At 36.8% G+C, this 27,052-nt stretch overlaps 1 protein-coding gene across 2 annotated transcripts in view; it reads left to right on the top strand.

Moving 5' to 3' along the window:
• Positions 1-27,052, top strand: part of EcR (Ecdysone receptor) — a 797,280-nt gene that overhangs the window by 102,296 nt on the left and 667,932 nt on the right. Inside the window, exons 1-2 of one of the 2 annotated variants that reach the window (XM_065234606.1) lie at positions 10,286-10,919; positions 25,072-25,642. The exons of the other annotated variant lie outside the window; for it this stretch is intronic. The gene's annotated coding sequence lies outside the window, so the exon portion shown is untranslated. Of the gene's footprint in view, positions 1-10,285; positions 10,920-25,071; positions 25,643-27,052 lie in introns of those variants that run through there. 2 annotated transcript variants of the gene reach the window in all.

Raw genomic sequence — 27,052 nt, 5'->3', positions numbered from 1 at the left:
ACAGCAATCAATTGTACATATGTTCCGAACATTTCGTTGGGTCATCTAATGACCACTCGGAGCCAATGACCAGCTGATTTACCAAAAATCACCATTTTACTTCATTTCGTATAGTTGCAGAGAATAATGAAGGCATACTTTGATCAAAAATACATAATAATCAATAACAATACATGATCCGGGTCTCCGGATGGCCTTCCGGTGTGGGTTGGTTTTGCTAAAATATTAATCAGCACTACCCACAGATGCCTATTGCTGTTGATTTGAAGCATCTCCTTGTTCTAGACGAGTACTTTTTTTTTGTAGATCCGATGATGAAACCCAGAGGTGGTGGATGCCTGGTCGGGCCGTAGTCATAACAGATACTTCCAGAATCGTTTGATGCCTGGTCTGCTATGTCGGTGAAATCCACGTAAATTTTCCGATTTGTGACTTGCTAATTCAATTGGTGAATTAAACGTAGACGGTTTGCAGGTAGTGGAATCGGTAGATTTGCATCCCCAGTGAATAGGGTGTACGAGAAATTTTTATACTTAAACTGAAACTTAAGCAAAGTTTTCTTAAATTATATTAAGTTCAATAAATTTCTACGAAGTTTGCAGAACTTCTTCAGAATTTACTTTCATTAAATTTCCTGAACATTAACGAAATTTTCTGAATCGTGAACTTTTGAACGAATTTACTTGAAGTTCCGCAATGATCTATGAAGTTCTAAAACTTTACCTGAAATTTAACGACGTTCCTTATACTTCACCAACAGAAACAGAGCTCATACGACACCTTTGCTGCAGCGTTGGCACTTGGAACGTCTTTGGAATTGACCACACAATTAAAACGGCTACTTCACCTTGGTAATCCAGCTTGATCCAGCTCATTAAGCTGCATATCAGATTTTGACGTTTTAATAATTTTCACTGTAAATTAAACTTGACATGATGTTCTAAATAGTCGGCTAGATCTACGTATTATTGGTTTAAATTACGCATTATGTTTGCACTTTCGAAAACCCACAGAGTTAAGAAAACGCATCAACCAACATTTTCTATAAAACTATGAAAACCTCCGAAGCACTGCAACCAGACAAAGCATGGAAAAAAACGAATGGGGAGGATGACGGTCGGTAATAGAACTGTGGTAACGACGTGAATTGCATTTTTTGTTTACATTCTATCCATAACTGCCCATTTATCTTCTTGTTTGTTCGCGCCCATCCGCTGCACGGGAGCCGCTGGAGCCGACATTCTCATTTCTCTCTACAAAAAGAACCTGACAGAAGCATGTCTCTGTATTGGTTGGTGTGGTAGCGCATTCATCTTTCCAAAACCGACCTAAAGCAAAACCCAAGAATCGAAGTCATATTCCATATAGATAGGTGCATCGAATGCCGCGCAAAATTGGACAAATCGCGAGAAAAATACCTATAGTCGTCGCGATCAAGCGAGAAAGCAAAAAAACCGGTTTCATCGCGACGTCGACGACGACGACGCGATGAGCAGCGAGAAGATCAGGAATGATCGAAACGTAAAAAAAAATCGGAAAGTGCGGAAAAGAAGGAAACGACAATAACGCAAACGCTATAGGTCCTGTGCAATGATGGAATCGCGTGAAAGCGCACTGGCGACGAAATGTGCGAAGGAGTGGGTGGAATGTGTGTTTGTGTGCGTGTATCTGTGATGCGATGATGCATTATTGGTTCGGTTGTATAAGTAGGTACTTCAGCAGGTTCCTCTCTTCAATTGTGGGGCTCACGCTCTGCTTGGGTGTTGGGTGGTGGAGAATGGTTTACTGGTGAGAGTGGAACTCAGTAGAGGATAAGGTGCGGGACATGAGATGGCAACTCTCACTCTCTGTGCCGAGATCAGTGTTCCCAAACAATTTTAACGTTGGCGATTTGGGCTGAGGGCTTTTGGGCCTATACCATTTGTATGGTTAACGACGTGTTGATGATATCGTCTAAATCATTTGTGGAATTATGATTTATTAAACGTTATTATTCGGGTATGGTGTTTTTTTTATGTTAGGGTGGTTGACAGTCTTTTGAAGGTTGAAATGTTTCTTGGCTTTATTGAGCGCAACTGTGAAGTTATAATGCAAGAACAATTTTTCTTGCTGACCTTTTGACATAGGATTTCGACTTTCGGCAACATATTGGGGGTGCAATTAAAAAAAAACAAAATCGACCGCGTTACGAAAAGTGGTCTGGTTTTGATCACTCATATCTCTGTCAATAGCGGATGGATTTTAATTCTAAAGAAGCCAATCGACTGGAAATTTTGCTTCAAATCTGCTAAAATTGAAAATTGAAAATTACACAAATGTCCAACTGTTGCAGTGGTGATCAAAATTATCACCGATTGCCTTAAAAAAAGTGGTTTCCCTAACACAGTCGCCGAGTATTGATACCGAGCACGTAATCCAAAGCCAATTCTACGGTCGTGCCTTGGATACAACCTCTTACTTTTTTCTATGAATTTTGGTGATTTAGTTTTTAATATACGTGACTTTTCTTTAATTATTCCTCTTTTCCTTTCCAGGTATGACGAGTTGAATTGTTACACATACGGGTCCTACATTTTCAACAGAATTATGGTGCTGTCAGTAGTATGGTAAGTGGCATGCAGTACATTTTAAAAGAAATATTCCGAATTGATTGAAGAATCGGAAAACATCAAACAGACTTTGAATATCGTATTAATTGCTTGGCTTTATGAAAATCTGAAAATGTCTTATCTTATGTTTAGCAATTTAGCAAGGAGATGTGTAATCCCGTATGCAACGAATACCAAAAAAAAACTCTTAGAGCTCAACAAGAGAGCTATTTTCATATACTGGCCTAGTAACTGGGCACTGTTCGTGCAAACGTTTTAGCGGCGCCGGTGATGAAGTGGTAAGCGTAATTACCTCTCCCCCAGCAGGCCAGGGTTCAATCCCAGTCGGTGCCTCCGGGATGTTCTAAGGCATTACATCTCTTATCACGCCGTCCTTCATAAGGGAAGTAAAGCCGTTGTTCCCCGGTTCTCAAGGTGTGGGAGCTGCCTTCCTGGCGTTGGTAGCATTGGTGCTCAGCACGGAAAACAAATCACGAAAAAAAGCACATTTTACTATGTTTGCTTTTTCTAAAATATTTCTTTAGAACCTATCTCAGGATTTTATTTTTAATTGCATAAGATTCATTCCAAAATATCTTCAGCATTCGCTTCCAGGCACTTGAAACATCCTCCGTTACAGTCTTGGAATTCTGTGCAGAACACATTCGCAATTCCTCTAAACTTAACTCTTGAAATTCATGCCATATTTATCTTCGTATTCTCAATAATCATCGCAAAAGCTTGCTTTAATTTCTCCCCAACATTTTCTGGGATTTCGCCTCATAATTTTGTTCGAATTTTACTCAGAGTTTGTTAGTCGCACACAAATTCAATTAAATTCCCACATAATTTCTTAGAAATTCTATTCGGAAATCCCTTGATGGCTTCTGTAATTCTAGTAATTAATACCGTGACTTTCCCTAGACTATCCCAGAATTTATTTCAGACTAGTTTTTAAATTCCATAGTAGTCTTGATATACTTCTCCAAATTATCTGGAACTTCTAGTCCGATTCCTTTACAATTCCCTTCTTCTTCTTCTTCGCATTTCAAGCTTATTGCATATCACATATTAGCTTATTGCGTGCTCTCAACCTAGTGTTCTAGATGCACTTCCACAGTTATTAATTGAGAGCTTTCGATGCCTGTACCATTTTTGCATTAGTATAATTATGTGGCAAGTACAATCATACTCTATTGCCCAGGGAAGTCGAGAAATTTTCCAACCCGAAAAATTCCTAGACCGGACCAGGAATTGAACCCAGCCACCTCCAGCATGGTCTTGCTCTGTAGCTGCGCCTTTACCGACTGAGCTAAGGGAGGCCCCTTTACAATTCCCATCAAAACTGATTTGACAATTGCATGAACATTCTTTTGATAGTTCTTTAAAGTGCTGCAACCAAGGACCTTGTCTAAGCCCAAGAGTTATGATCTTTTTTTAATTCAAGATCTTAAAAATTGCGCCATGTTTGAAATTTGAATTTCTTCGAAGTCTTAATAGGGGAAATGACGGCTTCGGCATGACAGACTATTTTCTGCAACCCAAATTGAAACACTATTTTCACTGGATTTTCTTACGAAAACACTTCGCTGAATGCATGCAAACGATTCTTTATGCTTTCAGCTTCAATTTGACTATATTTTTACCACTGAGAAAAAGCAATCTAGCAAGGTTTTCTTGAAATGCAACACACGCACTACAAATTGTAGCTGATTTCGAGTTGCCGATAATAGAACAGCAGATTTACATGCAGTTCAAATGGAACGGTTGCCGAAGAAAAACTGGTTGCCGACAATACTCGCTCTCACTAGAGAAGATTGGAGCTTTGTAAAAGCGTTTCAAAACAGTTTTTGACAATTCTTTTGACTGAAATTGTTAGAGCAGCTGGCAGCAAAAGATTGTAAACAAACCAATACTGCATGTGTGTGCGTTCCATAGAGAAAAAGGCTATAGAAAGAAGGTCGCTGTTTAAGTTGCCGAGAATACGTAAATTCCCCTATCTTAAAAAGCTGAATAATGTGAAAACCAGGCAAAGCCTTAAAATCTCTTGAAATTTCTCATGTAATATCAGAGTGTTGACAACCTGGTAAAACGTGGAAAATCAGGGAATATCAGGGAATTCATTTTTGGACCTGGAAAATCAGGGAATCTCAGGGAATTTAATTCAAATTCAGCGAAATATTTCTTTATATCAATAACTTATTTATAAGTATGACTGACTTCGCTAGTTTCGAACAACTTAATTACTAGGTGTAGTTTAAGACACGGAACTTTGAGATGATGGCGGAAACGTACATCAGACTGAAGGCTGAAGCGGATTGGACTTGCCATCAACGCATCAAAGACAAAATACATGAAAGGAAGAAGTTCTAGGGAAGACAATGTTAGCCTCCCACCCTGAGCTCATATTGACGGTGACGAAATCGAGGTGGTCGATGAGTTCGTGTATTTGGGCTCACTGGTGACCGCCGAAAATGATACCAGCAGAGAAATTCAAAGACGCATTATGGCAGGGAATCGTGCCTACTTTGCCGGTCTAATAAAATTCGCCGCCGCACGAAGTTGACTGTCTAGAAAACGCTGATTAGACCGGTGGTCCTCTACGGCCACGAGACCTGGACTATTCTCGTGGAGGACCAACGCGCCGCCCTTGGTGTTTTCGAACGGAAGGTGTTGCGTACCATCTACGGTGGAGTGCAGATGGATGACGGAACGTGGAGGAGGCGAATGAACCACGAATTGCACCAGCTGCTGGGAGAACCATCCATCGTCCACATTGCAAAAATTATCGACTACGGTGGGTTGGGCACGTCGTAAGAATGCCGCACGACGCCCCAGTGAAAATGGTTCTAGAAAGTGACCCAACAGGAACAAGAAGAAGAGGCGCGCAACGGGCAAGGTGGATCGACCAAGTAGAAGGTGACCTGCGGACCCTTCGCAGACTACGAGGCTGGCGAACTGTGGCCATGGCTCGAGTAGAGTGGAGACGACTTCTTCGGACAGCAGAGGACAACAAGGCCTTAGCCTGATTGGTAAGGTAAGTAAGTTTAAGGATGGTTTTACATTTAAAATTTAAATAGAGTTGTTGTGGTTGTTCAATGCTTGATGTTGCATTTTGAACAAATAAAAGGGTATTTTGATGATGGTTTTGAGCCTATTATAAATTTAACTCTCACTCGCTGTTGTCACATTCCTAAGTTGAACTGAGATAAAGATCCACACTAGACGCTGTTAGTTCTTGCCAAATTTAAGCTGCTAATGGGTATGTGCGTTTCTTAATAGATGTTACACCTAAATTTGACCATTCTGAAGAAACCGAAAGGTGACACATCTGGAAAAATATACTTCGTCCTATCTTTGAAAACAATAAGATTTCAAGACCATTGGACTGGACTAGATTTTCAGGATACAGTCACTTTGAAGAACTATTAAGAGGATTTTAGATATGTTTTTCAAAACAAATTTGAGTAGATTTTAGAATGAATTCTAGAGATAACACCAAGGTATTTCAGAGAATATTTTCTAGGGAGCTTTAGGAAAATCTCTAAGAGAGTTTTTACTAGAACTCTCAAGAGTGAAGAGGGTTCCAGGATTCGTGAAAAATACAAAGGGAAGCGAATTTTGAGGGTACAATTCCAAAATAATTCTGCGAAGATCTGTAAGGAATTTTTGAGGATACATATTTCCAAACGCATTTCGAATTTTAATGAGAATTCCATGCAATTTTCAGAAGAATTTAAAGGAGAACTCCAAGATAGTTCTGAGCAAAATTTGAAGACAATTCTCGGCGGAAGAATTTCCCCTGCCCGATGTTGTTGACAAGGAACGGATAATGCAAGTTTTGCTCAAAAAATCTAATAGGCACTTTTAAATTTTTGGACGAGAATCTAAGATGCTTTAATTAAAATTGAAGCTCCAGTGAATTCTTAGAAAGATTTTAAAATTCGAAGAGAATCTAAGGGTGAATTTCAAGAATTTGTTGAGTGTTCTACAGAGAATTTCTGAACGGTTATAACAACATTTTCAAGGGAATTCCATAGAGAATTTCAAATTATTATTTATTTTAGAATAATTCTGAAAAGAACTCTCAATCAAATAAAAGCCTGTAAAGTTTTGAGTGAAGACTTGGAACGTGTCGCAGAACAAAATTCAAGATCCAGCTAAAATTCTCCTGTCTTAGAAATGACCCATATTACCTTCGGCTCAATCAGATTCAGTGTTATGTTTAATTCAAATGTACATCGCTAAACCGGTAAAATTTCTGAAATTCCGCGAGAAAAACCGGAAAAAATCGGGAAATTGTTAATCGAGGTTTGCTAGTCACCATGTATAGGGTAGCCAGCAATGGAGGAAATTACTGGGAATTTTAAAATCAGCTGCGCAAACCGGGAAAAAGCCGGGAATTTGACTAGATAACCGAGAAAAATCAATAAACCTTAACATGTTCAAAAAAAAAAAAAATAAAACTTGAATAACAGCTTGAGCTAAATCTAGCAAACATATGGTTTTTCAGCTCAGCAATGGTTTATTCAGCTCTTAATTATTTTGAACCTTTGCAATTATTTGACCTTTCGTAAAACTCTCCTTAGAAATTCTTCGGAATTCTCCTTAGAACCTTGGAATTCTTTGCTGAATTTTCGTGAAACTTTCTTAAAAATTTAATTAGAATTCTTCAGCGTTTTTCTTTATTTACCTCAGAACACGATTCCTTCGGCATTTTTCTCGGATCTTGCTTAAAGTTCTCTTGTGAATTTTCCTTAGTATTCCTTTGAAATTATTAACAGAAAACCCTTTAAATTCTGTTTATATTTCTTTTTAAATTCTCCTTAACATTCACCTGCTACTCTCCTCATAATCCGCCTATAATTCTCTTCAGAATCACCTAGGAGTTCTCCTTAACTTCCCACAACTTCGTTATAATTCTTCCAAGAGTTCGTCAGGACTTAATCCAAGAATTAATTTAGGATTCTTGTCAGAGCTCCGTTGAGTTTTTGTTCGAGTTCTTTTCAGAATTTTGAATTTTAACGGCGCCGGTGGTGTAGTGGTAAGCGTGATTACCTCTCACCCCAGCAGGCCTGGGTTAAATCCCAGTCGGCGCCGCCGGGATGTTCTGAGGCATAACATCTCTGATCACGCCTTCCTTCGGATGGGAAGTAAAGCCGTTGGTCCCCGGTTCATGAGTTGATGGGTCGATAGGTAGGGTCCAGGTGTGGGAGCTGCCTTCCTGGCACGTCGGTAGCATTGGTGCTCAGTACGGAAAACAAGATCGACGGAAAAAACAAACCAAAGGAAAAAAAAAAAGAATTTTGAATTTTCAAATTCTTCTGATTTAGAGCCCTGAATATTTTTCCAAGACTACACAATTTTCCACATCTAGAATCTTGAAAAATATTCTAAATCAGGGATCTAGATTTTTTTCAAAATTCCTCATTTAGACTATTGTTCTCAGTTTCATACTGTTTAAAAAAATCCAATCCTGTTTTTTTCTTCTAAATCTAGGATAGATTTTCATAAGCCACAAATCTCTGAAAAAATTGTATATTAGTCTGAACACATGTCAAAGCCTCAGAATCATAGAATTTATAATTGTTTTAAATATTTGATTTGTTTTAATGATTTATTTTAGTACAGAGAACGATACTTAAAAAAAATCTTGCTCCGTATCAAGTTCCAGATATTTAAAACAATTTCTTAATATAGTCTCTCCCTCTAAAATTCGTTCGGCTATGGGACCTTTAAAAATCCATGACTCTGATACTTTGTATATTGTGGCGCTTTACAATCATAACCCAAGTAACATTTTAAGTTTGATTGAGGTTTTGAAGCACTCTACAAGTCTAAATCATGATCATAAAACCCAAATTGTTACTTGGGAAGAGAACTCGAGTCTAAAAAAAACTTATTCAAATTGATTCTAAGTCCCTTGAAAATAACGTTATCATTATTTTTACTAAATATTTAAAACCGGGAATATTTTGAAAATTGAACCGGGAAAACTGGGAAATATCAGGAATTTTAAAATTAAAATTCACTGGCCACCCTGATTATATTTTTGATTCAAGAGATTTCAAATTTTATTCCTTAGATCTCACATCCCATAACATTCGGTCCAGTAGCGTTCGACCAAAACTTTGAGTAATTTACATATAACTTTAAAAAAAAAATCAAAATTCTGAAACTTTTGAAATTATTTTACATTGCGGACTTCAAAATATCCCCTTTATTCTGGAATATAATATTGAAAATTCAAAGACAAATTTGCTTTTGGCGACAGATTATCAGATTTAATAGGAAGCTGCGGTTTTCAGTTGCGTTGAATGGTGTTCCCTAAAATGGCAATGCCATACCGATTCTACGCAACGCAACGCAACTGCCATAATTTGTTGTGATCATGGAGCTTAATAAATATTCCGAATTGATTGTTCAACTGAGAGATGCGAGTCGTTTTTTCCGATTTTCTATTACCGTTGACATCAACCAGCCCAAGTACCATAATTTAGACTTGTAGAATGCTTTAAAAGCTCGATAAAACATTAAATGTTACTTGGGAGTATTCCTTTTTACCTAGTTCGTTTATTTGGAAGGCTCAATCGCGTTAGCTTTACGGAGCCAATAATACATTGTTGATTGTTTTTGACAAAATTCACTTATTTATTTGGATATATCACTAATTTTCCGTACCTTCTCATAAATTCTTAAGCAACCGTAATTAAATGTTAATGTATTTTGTTAAGCTCGGAGTCGAAGTCAGAATTGGTGCCTTTCAAATCAGATGAGTTGCAATCGGAATTAATCAGGTGGTAATGAGACATTCTTCACAACAACAAAAATGTTACTGTAAAAAACGTATGGGAGAAAAATGTCGTGCATTTTATTCCTCATATAATTTCTATGACATTTACCACCTCTGGATCCAACTCCACAGCCCTGCATTTGCTGAACACTCTGAACACGATCCCTCCGATAAAATGTGTAACGGCAAACTTGCAATTTTTGATAAATCATAGCTCAGCCATTTATTAAAAGGTTTCAAATTTATTTTATTTATTTATTTATTTATTTATTTGAAATATATCGAAAAATGGCTGAGCAATGATTTTTCAAACATTACCAATTTGCCGTTACACATTTTATCGGAGCCATCGTGTTCGGAGTGTTAATCAAACATAAATTCTAAAGTATCATCAATCCGCCAACACTGCTAATTTTCTCGACACAAATTGTCTCAACGAAAGAGAGTGAGAGAGAGAATTCCGCGATCAGCTGAGCACCATCACAACAGTCGCTCACCGGTGGAACTCCGTCGTACCCGAACCTGTAGCAGAAGGGCAACCAACCATCCAAGCAAGCAAGCAGCCAGAAATCAAACTCAGTCCCGCTCACGATCACCCACCCATCCACCCCCAGCGCTGTTCGCTGTATTGGTGTCGTTTATGTTTCTTCTATCACCGACGACCACCCGTCTCCCCCGCTCCACCACCGCATCTCAACCGTGTTGGGGCAATGCGTTGGGGAGCCCGGCGATGTTTTTTTTTCTCTATTTATTTTTCATTCGCCTTTCGCTTGTGTTTCGCCTGTTCGACCGATTATTCGCGTTTTCTGTTGAATGGCTTGCTCGCTCTCGCTGGCTGGCTGGCTGGCTGTGGCTGGTCCTGGTGGAAAACACACCATTCGTACGTCAGTCTCTCACCATCCACTGATTCGCTTGGTCGCGCGCGCGGTCTATCCCTGTTTTTGTATGTGAATAGAAGGCCGGATTTTCTAGCGGATTTCCACACAATAAACCCACTACGGACGAGCGTTTGTGTATTTTTTTTTTCGGTGAGCATTAAAGTTCCGCTTCTTCGGCAGAGTCACAGTGTGTGCGGTATTGCAACATCGCGACGCGATCGCCATCGACGACGCCGCACTGAGATTGCACATTACGCTGCGAAGTTGTGTTCCGTAGAAATTTCGAAGAAGTCACTGAAAATGTTTCAACCGTGTAAAAGTGCAAGTGCATGAAAATGGGTGCAGCAGCTGGGTGACATCCCCCCGGGGGCTTAAAACCGCGACCGCGAATCAACGACGGTGTGTGTGTGTGTATTTGTGTGTGTACTTGAACCAGTCTGTCGGTCGGTCGGTCGGTCGGTGTCGTCAGCAGTTGTTCAGCGAAGATCAGCGAAATCCAAAAGCTCGAATTCTTGTATTATTGTAGGTGCAAACGACAGAATCGACAGAGGCGAAAAAAAAAAACAAGAAGTTCGAGCGCGCGCGATTATTGGGGAAACATACAGCAGTGCACCACCAGCGCCAGAGAGCATAATAGAGGCTACCATAGTTATTGTGAAGGTGTGTGTTGGCGACAAAGCGCGGAGTTGCACACAGTCAGTGCTGTGTTTGTGTTCAATAGTTTTTTTTGGTTTCCCGTATCGGATCTGTTATTGTTTGTCTGATGTTTGTGAAGTGATAGGATGGCGATGATGATGATGGTTGATCCATTCATTCATGGGCATGGGTGGAGGAAGAAAATCTATGTCGGGCTCCGATGAACGAAGCTGGAGAGAATGGATAAATTCTAGAATAGCGGATCTTCTTGCGTACGTTGGAAGTGTACGTTTTCCAGTGCCGGGGAGTTTGCGGTGGTTATACTGATGGATCAGGGAAACCCGTTTGAAATTTTCATTCGGAGAGTGAAGTGTTCGAGCGCTGGAGTTGGGTTGTTGGGGCGCAAAAAAAAGTTGATCAGCTGGAAGCAAATTTGATTGATATTCTACATGGTTCATGGTCAAATTTTTCATTTTTAAGTGTGCCAATGCTGATTGATAAACTATATGGTCAATAATCCAGAAATCGATAATCTTTTTGTAACGGTGAAGTTGGAAATAATCGATTGATCGTTCGCTTTATCTGTGTATAATAAAAAGCGTATCTTTCCAAGAGAACACAAATCGAAGTAGCGTGCTGAAATTCCATTGTGAAATTTATGCAGACATAAAGTTATTTTTTTCTTGTCAAACCCTATCGAGGATAGAAACCTAAAACGAGTACTCTAACGCAAGATTTCCTTCTTGAGAACTAATGGTACAATTGAACGATTGATTTCAATTTTAAATGAGGAACACCCAAATTAAATTTAACAACAAGAATACTACTATTTTTTTAAGGTTTGATCAGGCTCCCAATCAGTGCTGAGATGTGTCATTGACTTTCACTATCATTGTTTTTCCCTTAGTCACTGACAGGCTCGATCCTCAAAAAAATCTTTGCCAACATCTCATTAATTTTTTCGTCACTGACAAAGATTCCCCTGGTAACAAAAAGTGTAATTTCGTGCATTCTGTGGCACCTTATTATTATCCAAGCAGTTCCGGACGTAGGTGCTTGTTCACTTTAACGGCTGAGATTGGGCCCATCGCTAAAAATCAGCTATTTATCAATTTTATCTAGTTGAACGCGTCATTGGGACGGTACTAATGGATATTTTTGGTCGCTATTGAAAATTTAGTCGATTGCTGAATTTATGTATGGGCCCAAATTAGGGGCCGACATTACAGCCATTTCTCCTACCTTTTTTGTTTTACATTTCTTAAAAAAGTAGTGCAACAAAGAACTAGTTACAGCCTACATGTTTGCAGAATATAGCATATTGCTATCTTAAGGTCTTTCAGATGCAAAGTAAAGGATAAAATTATCCAGTTACTTAAGATATCAACATTCGAAGATAGCATGATTTTTGGGTTTAATCTACCCATAACTTCCGACTGTTATCTGGTGCCTTTGGCGAATTTGCTTGTAATAATTGTTGATACAAATTTATTGAAGATGAAATGAAGATTTCATTTGTATCTATAATAATCGAATTAAGTTAATAAATATTGTATGTCCGACACCTCGAATATTTAAGCGACGCCGGTGGTGTAGTGGTAAGTGTGATTACCTCTCAACCCAGCAGGCCTGGGGTCAATCCCAGTCGGCGCCGCCGGGATGTTCTGAGGCATAACATCTCTGATCACGCCTTCCTTCGCAAGGGAAGTAAAGCCGTTGGACCCCGGTTCATGAGTTGATGGGTCGATAGGCAGGGTCCAGGTGTGGGAGCTGCCTCCCTGGCGTCGGTAGCATTGAAGCTCAGTACGGAAAACAAGATCGATGGAAAACAAATCAAGGAAAAGAAAGGCTCGAAAATTTCTCTTAGAATCTGGAATACTTCTTCAAGTCCCTTATGTTTTTTCTCTCCCATAATACACTACCAATAATTTAGTCTGTGACCCAGAATATAGCCAATGTTCCAATGTTTGGCATTTTTAATATTTTTATTAATTTTAGTACTTTGAAAACTTTTCATGTCACAGAATCTTCACAGATTCTTCTAGGATATTGAATGCACTTTCATAGATCATTTTCTAAAATTTGAGATCTCACATACTTAATTGCCAAACTTTTCTGAAAGTTCTAGTTCCATAATCTTAAACTGTTTTCTAACACCAAGATTTTGAAAAATTTCTGTACAATTCGCTTGGAAGCTTCATCGAAGAAGAAAAGTATTCTCCCAAAATTTCTTTGTATTTCATCTCATAATTTCTATGGGAATTTTCTTCAAAATTTCCTCAAATTTCTTCTCAAAATGTTCTAGAAACTGTGTCTTATAATTTTATTGAAATTCTCTTGAAACTCTCCTTAAAAATTCCCTTCGATATTTGTTCAAAATCCATTGAAACACTCCTCAGAAATTCTTTCTCTGAATATCCTGTTATTGCTCCCGGAAGCTATTTAAATTTTCCTCAAAATGCTTATGATTCCTCTCAAGAATTTTTCTGAAACTATCGTCAATCTAGTTTGAATTTCTGCAAATAATTTTTCGAGCTATATTAAAAATTAGATTTCCTTAACCGGAGACGAACCAGTGTTCGGCTAAAAGTATCCTTAATAAAGATAACTAACTAATTACCTAGATTTCCTTAAGGTACGTTTAGACTATCTGATTTATTGGTCTGATTCAAAAATTTAATATGTGTTTTGATGACATCCAGCAGCAAGATTAACCGCTTTCACTATTCAATGCGTATAATTTGACTGATTTTTATTTTACAGTGTGTTTGGTCGTCAAAAAACAGTGTTTATATAATACGAAGTATGCATTATATAATAATAAGCCTGCCAGACAGCAGGTCTGAGAGCCTACTAAGAATTTTTTAGAGCTTCAGAGAGATTTGGAGATCTTTTGAGAAATTGGTTGAGCTTCAAGGTGGTTCGTAGATCTTGAGAACAGAACTACAAAACTTCAGAAAATTTTACAGAAATTAAAAGAAATTTGCAGAAATTCAGAAAAATGTTCAAAGATCTTTTAAAAACTTCAGGCAAGCTTAAATATTTTCTGATCAATTTGTAAAACTATAAGGGAAATTTTGGTAAATATTTAGGGAACTTGGCAGACCTTCCATTCCAAGAATCTACAGTGAAATGTAAAGAATTTTACAGAAGTTTAATGATCTACTGAAAAATTATTGAACATCAGAAAAGTTCATAGAATTTCAGAACAAATTTTTAGACCTTCAAGAAAGAGTGCAGACTTTCTGATGCATAATTTAGAAGATCTGCAGGGACATTTTCAGATTTTCATGGTAGCCCGAGAGCCTACAGATGAATTTACAAAACTACAGACTAGTTTGCAGATCTACTGAGAAATGTATTGAGCCTCAAGGTAATTCGTAGATCTTGGGAATAAAACTACGGAGCTTCAGACAACTTTACAGAACTTTAAAGGTTTTTTTCAGAACTTCAAGAGAGTAGATATTTAGAGAAATCTGTAGATCTGCAAGGAATTTTGCAGATCTTCAGAGACATTCAGCGATTCAGTAGTTCAGAAAAGTACTTCAATTCCAAAAACAAATCTCAGCGAAGTACGAAAGTGCAAGATTTTGCAGAACTCCATGTAAGTTGGAAATAGATAGAACTGAAGAACTTCAGAAAAGTCCGTAGACCTTAGGAAAAGTCTGTAGAACTTCAGAAAGTTCGTACATTTTTAGAAAAAAATGCAAAACTTCAGCAAAACTCACAGAACTTCTGGAAAGTTCGCCGATCTTTAGAAGTATTTACACAACTTCAGAGAAATTAAAATATTTTAAGATAATTTGTAGAACTTTAACGAATTTCAGATAAACTTGCAGAACTTTATGGAAGTCCAAAAATCCACAAAGAAATGTTCAGAACTTTAGAGAAGATCTACTGAAAAATCTGCTGACTTTTATTGAGGTTCTTGGATTTTAAGTGAAATTTACAGAACTTCTGGGAAGTTCGCTGATCTTTATGGATATTTGCACAACTTAAGAAAAAAAAAAGTAGATTAGTAGAACTTCCTTAAATTTCCGGGAAGCTGAAAAACGTGTAGATAATTTTTATTATTAAGAGAATTGCGTAAATGTTCAGAGATATTTGCAGATATTATTTGAATCATGATTATCTACAGCGAAAATTATATAACTTTCGAGAAGTTCGTAGATTATTGCACATTTAGTGAGCATCAGAGATGCCTGTTGATATTTAAGGATCTACATAGATTCAAGAACTTTGTAAATTTTTAGAGAAATTTGCAGAACTTCTAAAGAAGACATAGAACTTCTAAAAAATATGCATAACTACTGAGAAATTTGCAGATCTTCAGAAAAGTTTGTTGATCTTCAAAGATCCTTGTGTATTTTTATCGTTTATATGACCAACATATGGTTACATCTTTACTACGATGGAAGTGATTCGTATATTTTTTCTTTCTTATCCGGCTTTGGTTCAAATAGTTAAATCTATTGATCTAGACTGAATACTTTCAGCCCATCGATAGTGGAATAGCGTAGGATCCACATTTTAAAGATTCCCTATTTTCAGCTTTTCTATAGGCTGGCGTTGTTGTTTGAACCATTTAGTTTATCAATTTAATTTATCAGTATAACAATTATTCACAAGCATTCTACCAGGTCAATTCAAGAATAGTTTGATGATGATAAATCTTCCTAATATTCACATTACAGTCATGATCCTGTCAGCCTCTCTGACTATTATTTTTCAGTAACTCCACATAATTGTGATTTCATATCTTACTCCTTCAAGATTTTTTATCTAGTTCGTTTATTTGTAAGGCTCAATCGCGTTTGCTTTACTTTGTAATTTTTTAGAGAAATTTGCAGAACTTCTAAAGAATCTGCAGAATTACCGAGAAATTTGCAGATCTTCAGGAAAGTGTGTTGATCTTCAAAGATATTTTACCAAAGAACAGAAATAAAACTTCAGGGACGTCCGAAGCTCTTCAAAGAAATATGCAGCATTGTAATCTTAACAGAAATTTTCAGAACTCAAGAAATCATCATAGATCTATAGAGAACTTTTCCCACTATCTTGTCGAAAGTTCAATACCAACATCCTGCCGAAGTTTTGAAATCCTTTTTCGTCTTAATATCGCAGTTCTTGAAGGACAAGATGATCCAGATCTTTGCCGGTGTTCCTCCTCCATATCCTTTTCCGCAATGTTCACCTGCTCCTTCTCATTTTATTTAAAATAATAAAATCAAATACGCCTGCCAAAGCTAGAGCAATTTTCCGGTAATTCATTACGGAAGCATTTACTTTTGATTCCGGATCCAATTTTGTTTTGAAATCTAAATTGACAATTATTTTGACATGCGCAAGGGGGGCTCGACAAAGTGTGTCAAAAGTGAAATCGAGCAGATTTTTCATTATGGTGGCGGTCAAAATCAGACCAAGAAATCAGATAGTCTAAACGGACCTTTATTATTAGCCTCATTTCCTTGCAGCTCTCCTCATAATTTCTCGTTGAGTGATTGATTTATCAACAGTTAAGAGATTTTAAGCCCAGCATTCAGGATTATCATGACTGTTGTCATATCATCATCAAGAGTGAATCCTCCTCAACGTTCCCTGAACTTACTTAAGATATGCTTTAGAGTTCCCTGAAATTCTTCTCATAATCCCCATAGTAGTATCTTGAGAACTACCTTGAAATTCGGCTTAAGCGTTTCTTATAATTTTCTTGAAATACTTCTCAACATTACCTGAAATTTATTTGCATATTCCATATTATTTCTCCCCAGAATTCCTTTACAATTATCATAAAAAAATCCTCTACAACTCATATGGCATTCTGGCATGATAATTCTCTTGACAATGCTTGAAATGTCAGAATTCTAAAATTGTGTCCAAGAGCCATGATTTTTGCTTTGATCTGAGGTCTTTAAGAGGCGCCATATTTAAGGTCAGAAATCTCATAAAACTTAACAATTGGTCCAAAATCTCTCAAATTTATCTCAGGTTTAGATTTTAGGTCAGAATTGTCCATGTCTGTGATCTTTCCATCTTGAAAAAATTTCCTCGTTCCAGAATCATTTAGTTTTTTTTTTCTTTGGCTGCTATCTAGAAAAGTTGTATAGTTTCCAGAGTTATTAACATTTGAGGTGTTTCACAAGTTTCTATACCTGGAATCTTTGAAATTGATTCTCCAAAAATTGTCCGAGACTTTGGACGTTTTTCTCTGTTCCTCAATTTTTCGTCAATTTCACCAATTCTCGATCATTATTAGTCACTTTTTTATTGATCTAAAGTCACTATTTGGTCACTATTTTCATTTTTTTAGTCACTTAAGTCACTACTATTATATGACATAACCACTACCAACCCTGAACCAACCAGAATTTTGTAATTATTCTTCTCAGCATTTATTTTGAATTGACACTTTTATTCCATTTCCTTTCTCCCTAAAAAATAAAAGGTATTCTACTCAGAATTTCGTTCTAAATTGCTGGATCCCTTGGACATTCTTCCAAGCTGCAGAGCTTTGAAAATTTCCGAGACTATAATAATGATGTTTTAATCTAATCTGGGTTTTTGAATATTTTATAAATTGTAAAACTCGAATATTTTTCTCAATCTCATATTTTAAATAAAAACAGTAAAATCAGTAAAGTCCAGGTATAATCCAAAAAAAAATTAAAAATATCGAAGCCGCAGAGTCTTGGATATTTATTTTAACCAATTTTTCAACATTTCCGTTAGTATAGACTACAGACTGTTCTTACCAGCTATACTCCTTAGTATTACCTTAAAGTCCTCTTCACAAATCTTAGGAATGTGAATTCAATAGGACTTACTCTCAGAATAATTTGGGATTTTGATTTGAATCGAAACTCCGTTGAATTGATTTCCAAGATTTTCTCTGAATTTGTTAGAAATATTTCTGGTTTTCTTTTGAATTAAAAAAAATACTGAAAAACTAAACAAATGATCAGAACCCTAAACAATTTCAAAGCCTACATGCAAATTTTTCCAGTGACCATAATATTCAAATCTGGGTCATGGAAACATTTCGAAATATTACATTTCAAGTCAAAAATTTCGAAAAAATAAATCATATTCTAAGGCTATGTCAAAGCCTCGTAATCATGGAAATTTTCTATCATTATTTGTTTAAGACTTCTGTTAATATACACATCACGATGTGTGAATACATTTGCTTGCTTCCGAATCTAGGTATCAAATTAGCGACTTTTAAAACAATGTCTTAACTGAAAGTTTAGTTTATTTTGATACATTTTCAAAAAAAAAATATATATCGCCGCATCGTTTCAGATTGCAAAAACATCGCTTCATTCAATTTCTTTTGCTATTTTACATAACATTTCTTGAGCTTTTTGCAATCTGAAATGATGCGTCGATGAAAATGGCATTGGAATTTTTTTAATGCATCAAACCCAAGTAACATTGCCACAGTCTAAATCATGGTATTCAGAACCCTCATAAAACTAAAATTGTTACTTGGGAAGTAAATTTAACCTTAATCTTTCACTCTAAGATTCGATATAATGACCAATTAAGCCCGATAGCGTTCGGCTAACTGTCCTTCCATGACTCTGCTTCTTTGCAAATTTTGGGACTCGTGAATAGATTGATGCTAAGTATCTAGAAAATTGCAATCATTTCAACACTTTCGTTTTTTTTTTACTGAATACTAAAAACCGATAAATTTTTAAGATTTGAATCGGCAAAACCGAGAACTTGAAAATGCAAATTCACTGGCCACCCTGTTATTTTAGGGGCCTAATTTGGCTTTTTAAGATCAATTTTAACGTTTTTAAGGCTATGTCGATGTCTTAGATCAAAGTTTTTCATTTGTTGTTACGATCATTTTGACGGTTTGTCAACCATTACGATGTTTTAACTGTCATTTTGGCGTTTTTAGCACCATTCTGACAGTTTTAAGGGTCATTAACAATAAATTCGGGTTTTTTTGCCGAATGCCTTTTGATTTGTCGTAATTTTATGACAAGCTACGTTTACTGTGCAAAAAAATAATAAGATCATCATAACTCCGAAGAACAGCTCATGTTAAAAAGGGTGGTTAAAAAAATACCAATTAAGTAACTTAAAGCTTATGTTTAAAATAATAGTGAATCCTATATTTTTGATGGATTCAGTTTTATACAATATATAATTTAACAAAAAAAATCATATTTGGGTCATTCCAGCTCAAGTGGGTACAGAATTTTAAAAAGTTGTGATCGTCATCGATTTGAGCCAAACTTTGCCAAAACGCTTATTTTGTCATTCTGAACAAACGCCTTTTTTATTTTGCTCTAAAGTGCCTGGATCCTTCTGGGCTACAACCCTGGATTTTCGAGATTTTTAAAAATTTCAACTTTCAGAAGAGATTACTCCACAACCAAATAAGCTATTCGTGATGTTAGAACATCAATTTGAAGGTTTTTTAATGTAGATTTATTTAAGGTTTTTTAATGTAGATTTTATTATAGGAACTACAGTAAACATACTGATTACCGGCAGGTATCAAAATTGTCAAAAAATGGCCTGTTTTCATTTATTTCTTAATATTTTGAGCTCAAATTTTCACCACACTTTGGAAAACTTTTCTTCTTGATGTGATTCCAAGGGCAAATTATTTGAACAAATAGTTTTTGAGATACGACCAGATGAGTGAGTGGTAGCTTTTAGCTTTCCTGGTGGAAAATCAATGCTATTTAATATTTTTATTTTTTCTTGAATTCCTGCTAGCCGATGGCACAATCATATTTGTATGTTATTTTTCACATGTTCTGGGCAGGATTCTCATGATATGAAATCATAACTAGCTTATTTATTTACTTCTGTCCATAATTTAATTGTGGTACCAAAATTTAATTAGTTTCCGTCGAACTAGGACATACGTTTTGTTTGATTATAAGTTAGCTGGAACTGCAGTTCAACGTGTCGATCACGTTAAAGACCTCGGTGTCATGTTGGATTAAAAGCTCACATTCACTAGCCACTTCTCAACCACGATCGACAAAGCTAATCGTCAGCTTGGATTCATGTTCAAGATATCTAAGGAATTTCGTAATCCTCTGTGTTTTAAAGCCCTTTACTGTTCATTGGTACGCTCACTACTGGAATTCGCATGTGTTGTCTGGAATCCCTACCAAGCAGTATGGAGTGGACGATTCGAACTGGGTTTGGATACTCTTGCTAAGCGACGAAACATATCGCAGGTCGTCATCGTTGCTAAAATTTTGCTCGCAGAATTTGATGTTCCTGGTCAAAATTAATCTGTATGCTCCTGCCCGAACACACCGTCCGAGAGCCTTGCTACATGAAGAAGTACATGCAACCAACTATGCTGCAAACAGTTCCTTTGTCGCCATGATTCATCAATTCAACGAAGTATCTGACCTATTTGACTTTGATATCAATGCCTCCAGATTTCGTCATCGTTTGCTGTCGGCAAATTTTTAATTTTTAATGAGTGACTACATTTAGATTTAAGTGTTTCATTGAGACTATCAAATCAGATGGACTTTAATAATAATAACTAAAAGTGAAAAATACTTTCATGACTAATCATGAAGGAGTTCTAGAAAAAAAATAAAAAAATATTAAATAGCAGAAAAGCTCAAAACTACCACTCACTCATCTGGTCATATCTCAGAAACTATTTGTCCAATTCATTTTCCCTTGGAAACACATCAAGAAGAAGAGTTTTACAAAGTGTGGTGAGAATTTGAGCCCAAAATATTAAGAAATAAAAAAATCCCGCCCATGGTGAAAATAGGCAATTTTTGATGATTTGGCTACCTGACGGTAATAAGCCTGTTTACTGTAGTTACTATAAAAAAAAAAAACAAATTTGAGTACACCTATGTGAATATACATTAAAAAAAACTTTCAAATTGACGTTCTAAGATCACGAATAGCTTATTTGGTTGTGGAGTAATCTCTTCTGAAAGTTGATTTTTTTAAAAATCTCGAAAATCCAGGTTTTCAGCCCAGAAGAATCCAGGCACTTTAGAGTAAAATAAAAAAAAGGCGTTTGTTCAGAATGCCAAAATAAGCGTTTTGGTCAAGTTTGGCTCAAATCGGTGACATCAAACACAACTTTTTTTTTAAATTCGGTACCCACTTGAGCTGGAATGACCAATACACAAAAATACAAAATTTTGGTTTAAATTCAACTTTGAAATGTGACATTTTGACAGTCACCATAGTGATATGCCGATGCACGTCGCCGCCGCCGAGGTAAAAATAATTTCTACGCTGCCGCCGCCGAATAAATGTTCCATTGTGTGGTCATCAGATTTACCGTTCTACTCGTGTTTTGTAGTTAGCGGAGCGTAGCGATGGGCAAGTGTCTGCTAGGAACTTCTTAAAGAAGCTTCTAAAAAAGTTCTTCTAAAAAAAAATAAGGATTACACAGCTTATGGAACATTTCATCGATACTTTTTTTTATTTGACAACAAAATCATAGTCAAATTACTGGGGTTCAACTAGTTGATCCGACTGTCCATACTAAAAATCAAAACAAAGAGAAAGCATGGTTACAGCATAAATCTGAAAACTGGCAGCACATGCTATTCAAATGCATGTTAAAAATTTTCAATCCGGTATTTTTCGGATTAACGAGGTCAAGATTTTCGAGTGGTCGGATTGTCGAGTGTCGGATAAGCGGGGGCATAGTTACTCAGGGATGGTAGCAGGTCACTTTTTAGTCATTAGAGTCACTATTTCCCTAAAAATAGTCACTAAAGTCTCTTTTCCACTACTAAAATAGAGTTTTCAAAAGAGTTTAAAAATATTAACAAAATGCATAAATTTAGTGGGTGAAAATGCTTAAATTGCTTGGCTCTAAGAAAGTCTACAGTAGTTTTAACAAAATATGCATATCTGTTAAAAAATTGAAAATTTTAACCAGGGTGACCAGTGAACTGCAAAACTTTAGAAGACCAGGAAAACTATTGGGAAATGCCCTCAATTTCGATTAAAAATCGGGGAAAATTTACCTTCCTTCCCAGAAAATAAATAGTAAATCTTGTAAACTTTCCGAAGGTACGTCTGTGATAGATTTTCAAAAGTCTTTCAAAGATGATTACGAATTTTAAATAATCCTAATTAAATTTAAGAGAATTTAAAGGATTTTAGGGATGACACCAAGATATATCAGAGAAGAATACCAAAGTACAGACTACGAAAGTCTCATGTAAAATTAAGCGCTCTGAGGACTGATTTCTTTATCTCCGCTTAAATCTTACGCCAGGTTTACTTATGTAGTTAAATTTCGCTTAACACATACGAGCGTCACTTTTTATTATTGTTTAAATTATTAGAGACGCAAAATTCAGCTCTGAAACAATTTTGGAAATAATTCCAATATAATTGAGAGTGTATTCTAACGAGAGTTCTGAGTCGAATTCTATGATGATTGGAAGAGAATTCTAGGTCCAATTCTAATAAGAATTCAAAATTAGTTCTGAAATTTTGCTTGAGGGAGCTCTGATGAAAATTCCAATGGAAAATCATTTACATTCATTAACCTCTAACTTTTTTCTTCAAAAGCATTCCGCAAAATGATGTACAGAGCTTTTGTAGGTTTTGTTATTATCTACAACTTTTGTCAACAAGTCAAATCCGTATCTCTTATGCATGACGAAGCAGAGCGAACAGAAGCCACTACTGTATTTCAGTGAATGTATTTTACATTCACTGAAAAACAGTAACAAGTTCTACCGCTCTAGTTCGTGATGCATAAGAGATACAGATTTGAATTATGAACAAAACTTGTAGCTAATAACAAAACCTACAAAAGCTCTATACATCATTTTGCGGAATGCTGTTGATAATAAAAGTTAGAGGCAAATGAATGTAAATGAATCTCGGACATGAACCAGCCTGCGGCTGAAAATCTCCTGAATAGAGATAATAATAATAATAATGTAAATGAATGTATGAAATGAATGCAAATGATTTTCCATGAAAATCCCGTGAACTCCAAAGATGGTCTCTGCGGATAGTTCTAAAAGAATTCTGGGGTGATTTCTGAAGATACTTCCATGAAAATTCTAAAGAGTTCGAAATAAATTCCGATAAGAATTCCAATAGAATCGAATTTTGAGGGTTCAATCAAGAGTTTCAAAGTTATAATACTGAGGAAATACTATGGGAATTCTAAGGAGAATATGAATTGCATTTCCAATTGAATCCAGGGGGAAGTCCAAGATTATTCTAAGCAGAAATTTATGAAAATTTTGAGGTTAATTGCATGGAAATTCTAAGGAGAATTCGAATAAATTTAAAATTGATTTTTGGAAGGAGCCTTCAGGAAGTTCCTTGAAGAATCAATAAAAAATCAAAAATAATCTACTTTAACTAATCATGCGTTAATTTAACGATTTACATAGTCGGAGATGCTTAACGTAAAATATCAGACTTAAAGTGGAGATTTTATACGATTATACAATTGATATTAAATTATAGAGTTGATAGTTCCGTTATAGTACGGCAGTGTGAAAATTGTATAAACAAAGAAGAAAGCCATCAAAGGACAATTTTGAGGAAGGTACGAATCAGGTAGTTGTTTAAGTCAAATGGGACTTGAGTGTGAAACAATCGATAGAACTGTTTCCGCACATCGGAGGTACATGAGCAAATCGGCGATCATCCCTTTTGCCGGTGGCAGGGGGAAACACCCCTCACCATCCCTCATTAACGGATGAGCTTGGTAAAGGGAATGCGATTCGTACCTTCCTCAAAATTGTCCTTTGTTCGCTTTCTACTTTCAATATACAAATTTCACACTATAACGGAACTATCAACTGTTTACTTTCATCTCCTCATCTATCGTATAAAATGTCCACTTTAATCCTGATATTTGATGTTAAGCATTTCCACCTACGAAAATAATCTATTTCCAAGAATTTTGTTGATTGTTCTGCAAAGAATTTCAAAAATGAATTATTATTTTTGTAAAAGCTTATTTGCCTCAAAGTTTAAGAGAAGGGGAATTATTCTAAAAAAAGTTCTTGAGATCATTCTGAAGAAATTCTGTGAAAAGTTCTTAGCGAATTATCACCGTTATCTACCTAGATATATCAAAATTCAAGCAGAATCAAATTCAAGATCATAAAAAAATGGGAATTACTACTTGCTAGTCATCATGTATAACGTAAGCAAAAGTAAATTATTCAAATCACTTCAAATGCTCTTCACAGGAGATTCCGTTGTGAGCTTCGATTAAATTAGAGGAATTTATATGAAATTTGATTTTAAGTTCGAAAAGCTTATTTCAATATCAAACCATATTTGAATTTCTAAGTTACCATATGAATGGTAACTTGTTTAGTATTTTCAAGTCACTATTTGGTCACTATTTCCGTAATTTAGGTCACTAAAGTAAGCACTTCCAGCCCTGTGTAATGAATTTGAGCTATGAATCGTTATGAAGACTGCCATTTAGGAGTCTAGTAGTGTTCAAAAATCTTATCAAATATTCGGTCAAATTACCGGACACTATTTTGATGGTTTAAGTCCTATGTTGGCATTTTCAATCCGTGGGAATTTGAAGACCGTTTTTGGCGTTTTTAGGCTAGTTCTGGAGTTTTAAAAGCAATTTTTCATACTGGGTTATTGTTGTCTAGACCATTTTTATGGTTTTGGATCCGGAGTTTAAAGGCTATTTTGCTATTTTTTTAAAGCTAAACATGGTTATTTTGCTTGTTCATACATGTTGAAGCGATTTCAGCGTTTCAAGCCTTTGTGCCTTGAGAGCATCAAGGCTATTGTCGGCAATTTTGAAACCAATATAACAAATCGACTCAGGACGTTAAGCACCCAACCAACATTGAATTTTTAATAAGAGCTTATTCAGGCAAACATAAGTTCTTCAGCTAAAAAATGGCTTATTCAGCTGTTAATCTACTCAAATTGTTTGTTGGGCAGTGCTTACTTATAATGATGATGATGTTTAGTTAATGGAAACATTGTGTTGTAAGTAAAAAACAACTGACGTTAGTTGACAAATATTAAACGTTAAGTTGAAATTGATCCTTTGTTCATAAGTCTTTGAAAAAAAAAACCATCCAAATAGTGGTTTCCATACCGTTGCTTAACGTCAGCTAACTCTCTCAACTTGCTTCCAGTTGACCAACATCAATTCTGATAAATGTCCTATTATTTTCCGAAGGTAAAGCACCAAGCAACACACCACCATAAACTGCTTCAAGCATAATAGTGCTCGGTGTTCGACATTAGACAAGCTGAATTCCATTCGTCACTCAGAGAAATCGGAACAAACCAGACACGAAAAAAATCAAGAAGAGTTTCCCATCGGTAATGCCGCAGTTTGTATCTCAAATTGTGTAATAAAGTGTTCTGCCAAGAGGCGCGCTGCCAAACCCCGTCGTTGAAAGCCGAAGGCGAAGAAAAGTGAAAAGAGAAGTAAATAATAGTGACCAGAGAAAAAAAAGTGCGTTAAGAAACCTGCCGAAGAAAAGCAGCTCAAGTGCCGAACGGAGGAAAAACAAGCTAAGCATAAGAAGAGGGGGGTAACTAAAACTCTACATCACTCCGGAATAAGCAGCAGCAGCAGCATCGAGAAGAAAAAAAGTAATTAAATAACAGTTAGATTGCTTGCTTTCGAGAGCGAGATACACCTATCCAGTACACAGAGTCTGCCGTCGAACATCGAAGCATAGCCGGTGTGGCAGAGTGGATCAATCCAGAGGAGAACAACGTAAAAGTTTTTGGAGAAGAAGGTAAAGAGCAAAAATTGCTAAAGATATTGTGCAATTGATGAGAAGGCATCTAAATGGAACAACTTTAATCTGAAGCGTTTGCTAGCAAATGCTTGAGATTAAACTACTCTTTGTTCCGAGTTTTTCGAGCGTAGGTTCGTCCACGATCAAAGCGATTAGGAAAACACAACTCTTGCTTTCGTGGTGGCGGCTCGCACAACCAGAAACCGGAAAACGCGAGAATGCCATTTACCCGGTTTGCGTTGGATTTGTTGAATGTAATAAATTTCGACGACAACGACCGGCGGCGGCTCAACTCAGCATAGCGCGAGACCCGGCACCTGAATTAGCATAAACCACTTGCCACTGCTGTTGTCGTTGCTGACGACGCCGTGTTCACTACCACCACCAGCACCAGGCACCTCAAATCAAATGGATTGAGGTGACATACATTCATGCCCCAAACCCACCTCGTTCAACTAGAATCTCAAACATACCGACTGACATTTTGCGCTTAATCTGCGGAAAACCCGAAGCCTTCCTAATCGCTCAACGCCAAAGGTTGCGTGGGTGTTGGTTCTCCGTTTGACCGCGATTTCCTAGAAACCTCGGATAAACCACGCAGGAATTGCGCGAAAGTTGTTCTTCTTGATCACCTTGCTTGAAATTCAATTCTAGTTCTACTGCCGTTGTCGTCGTTCAATCGACCGGCGGTCGATGGACAACAATGACTCGTAAGAACCGCGCTCCACCTCAAGCTCCGCATCTAAGAGACTCGTGAGACTTTGCGCAGAATTCCTAGCCTTGCTCTCTGTGAGTAGAATACAGAAGTTGGTTTAAAAAAAAACTAAAAGTGAGTGTGGATAATGCGCAACTTGCCGGTCGCTGTCGCACGGCTCAGCACGGCACACCATTATAGCATACATTGTGGTTAAGAATATTAATTAGCACTCGGTTAAAGCAGCCTCTGCCCCCTGGCACCCAAGCTCCAAGGGGACGGACGGCAGTTGCGTTTCCGCTTGTCCACGACCTGCGTGAATCTAGGCAACTAACCGTTGGAGGAGGCCCTGACTGATGGAAGATTAAGCGTTGCGAGAGAGAGAGAGAGTGAGAGCATATGTAGGAATGAGCGGGTGTTCATTTAGTGCGGTGTAATGTAATGTAATGTATGCATCGAGTGAGAACAGGAAAAGTGCTTTACCCATTTAGGTGGGGGACGATAACGACGGTCGGTGACGTAGGCAAGATTTTGATTGACAGGGACGCTCCAGACTTCTTTTTTTCTTTATTATCGTGATTTTTAGCCGTAGGCTAGTTCATCGCGTAATAACTAGATTCTGTTTCTGTTATCCATTCTGAATCGGACTCAAAGCAATATGCATCTGCGATGGGGCTGAAATCGTAGCTGTTGCACATCTCTTGGTCGATTTT

The sequence above is a fragment of the Ochlerotatus camptorhynchus genome, unplaced genomic scaffold (assembly GCF_037179485.1).
Source record: "Ochlerotatus camptorhynchus isolate MF236.1 unplaced genomic scaffold, CSIRO-AGI_Acam_v1.1 ptg000434l, whole genome shotgun sequence".
Classification (NCBI taxonomy): domain Eukaryota; kingdom Metazoa; phylum Arthropoda; class Insecta; order Diptera; family Culicidae; genus Ochlerotatus; species Ochlerotatus camptorhynchus.
Note: the sequence above shows the minus strand (reverse complement) of the source record. Positions and strands in the feature narration are given on the sequence as shown.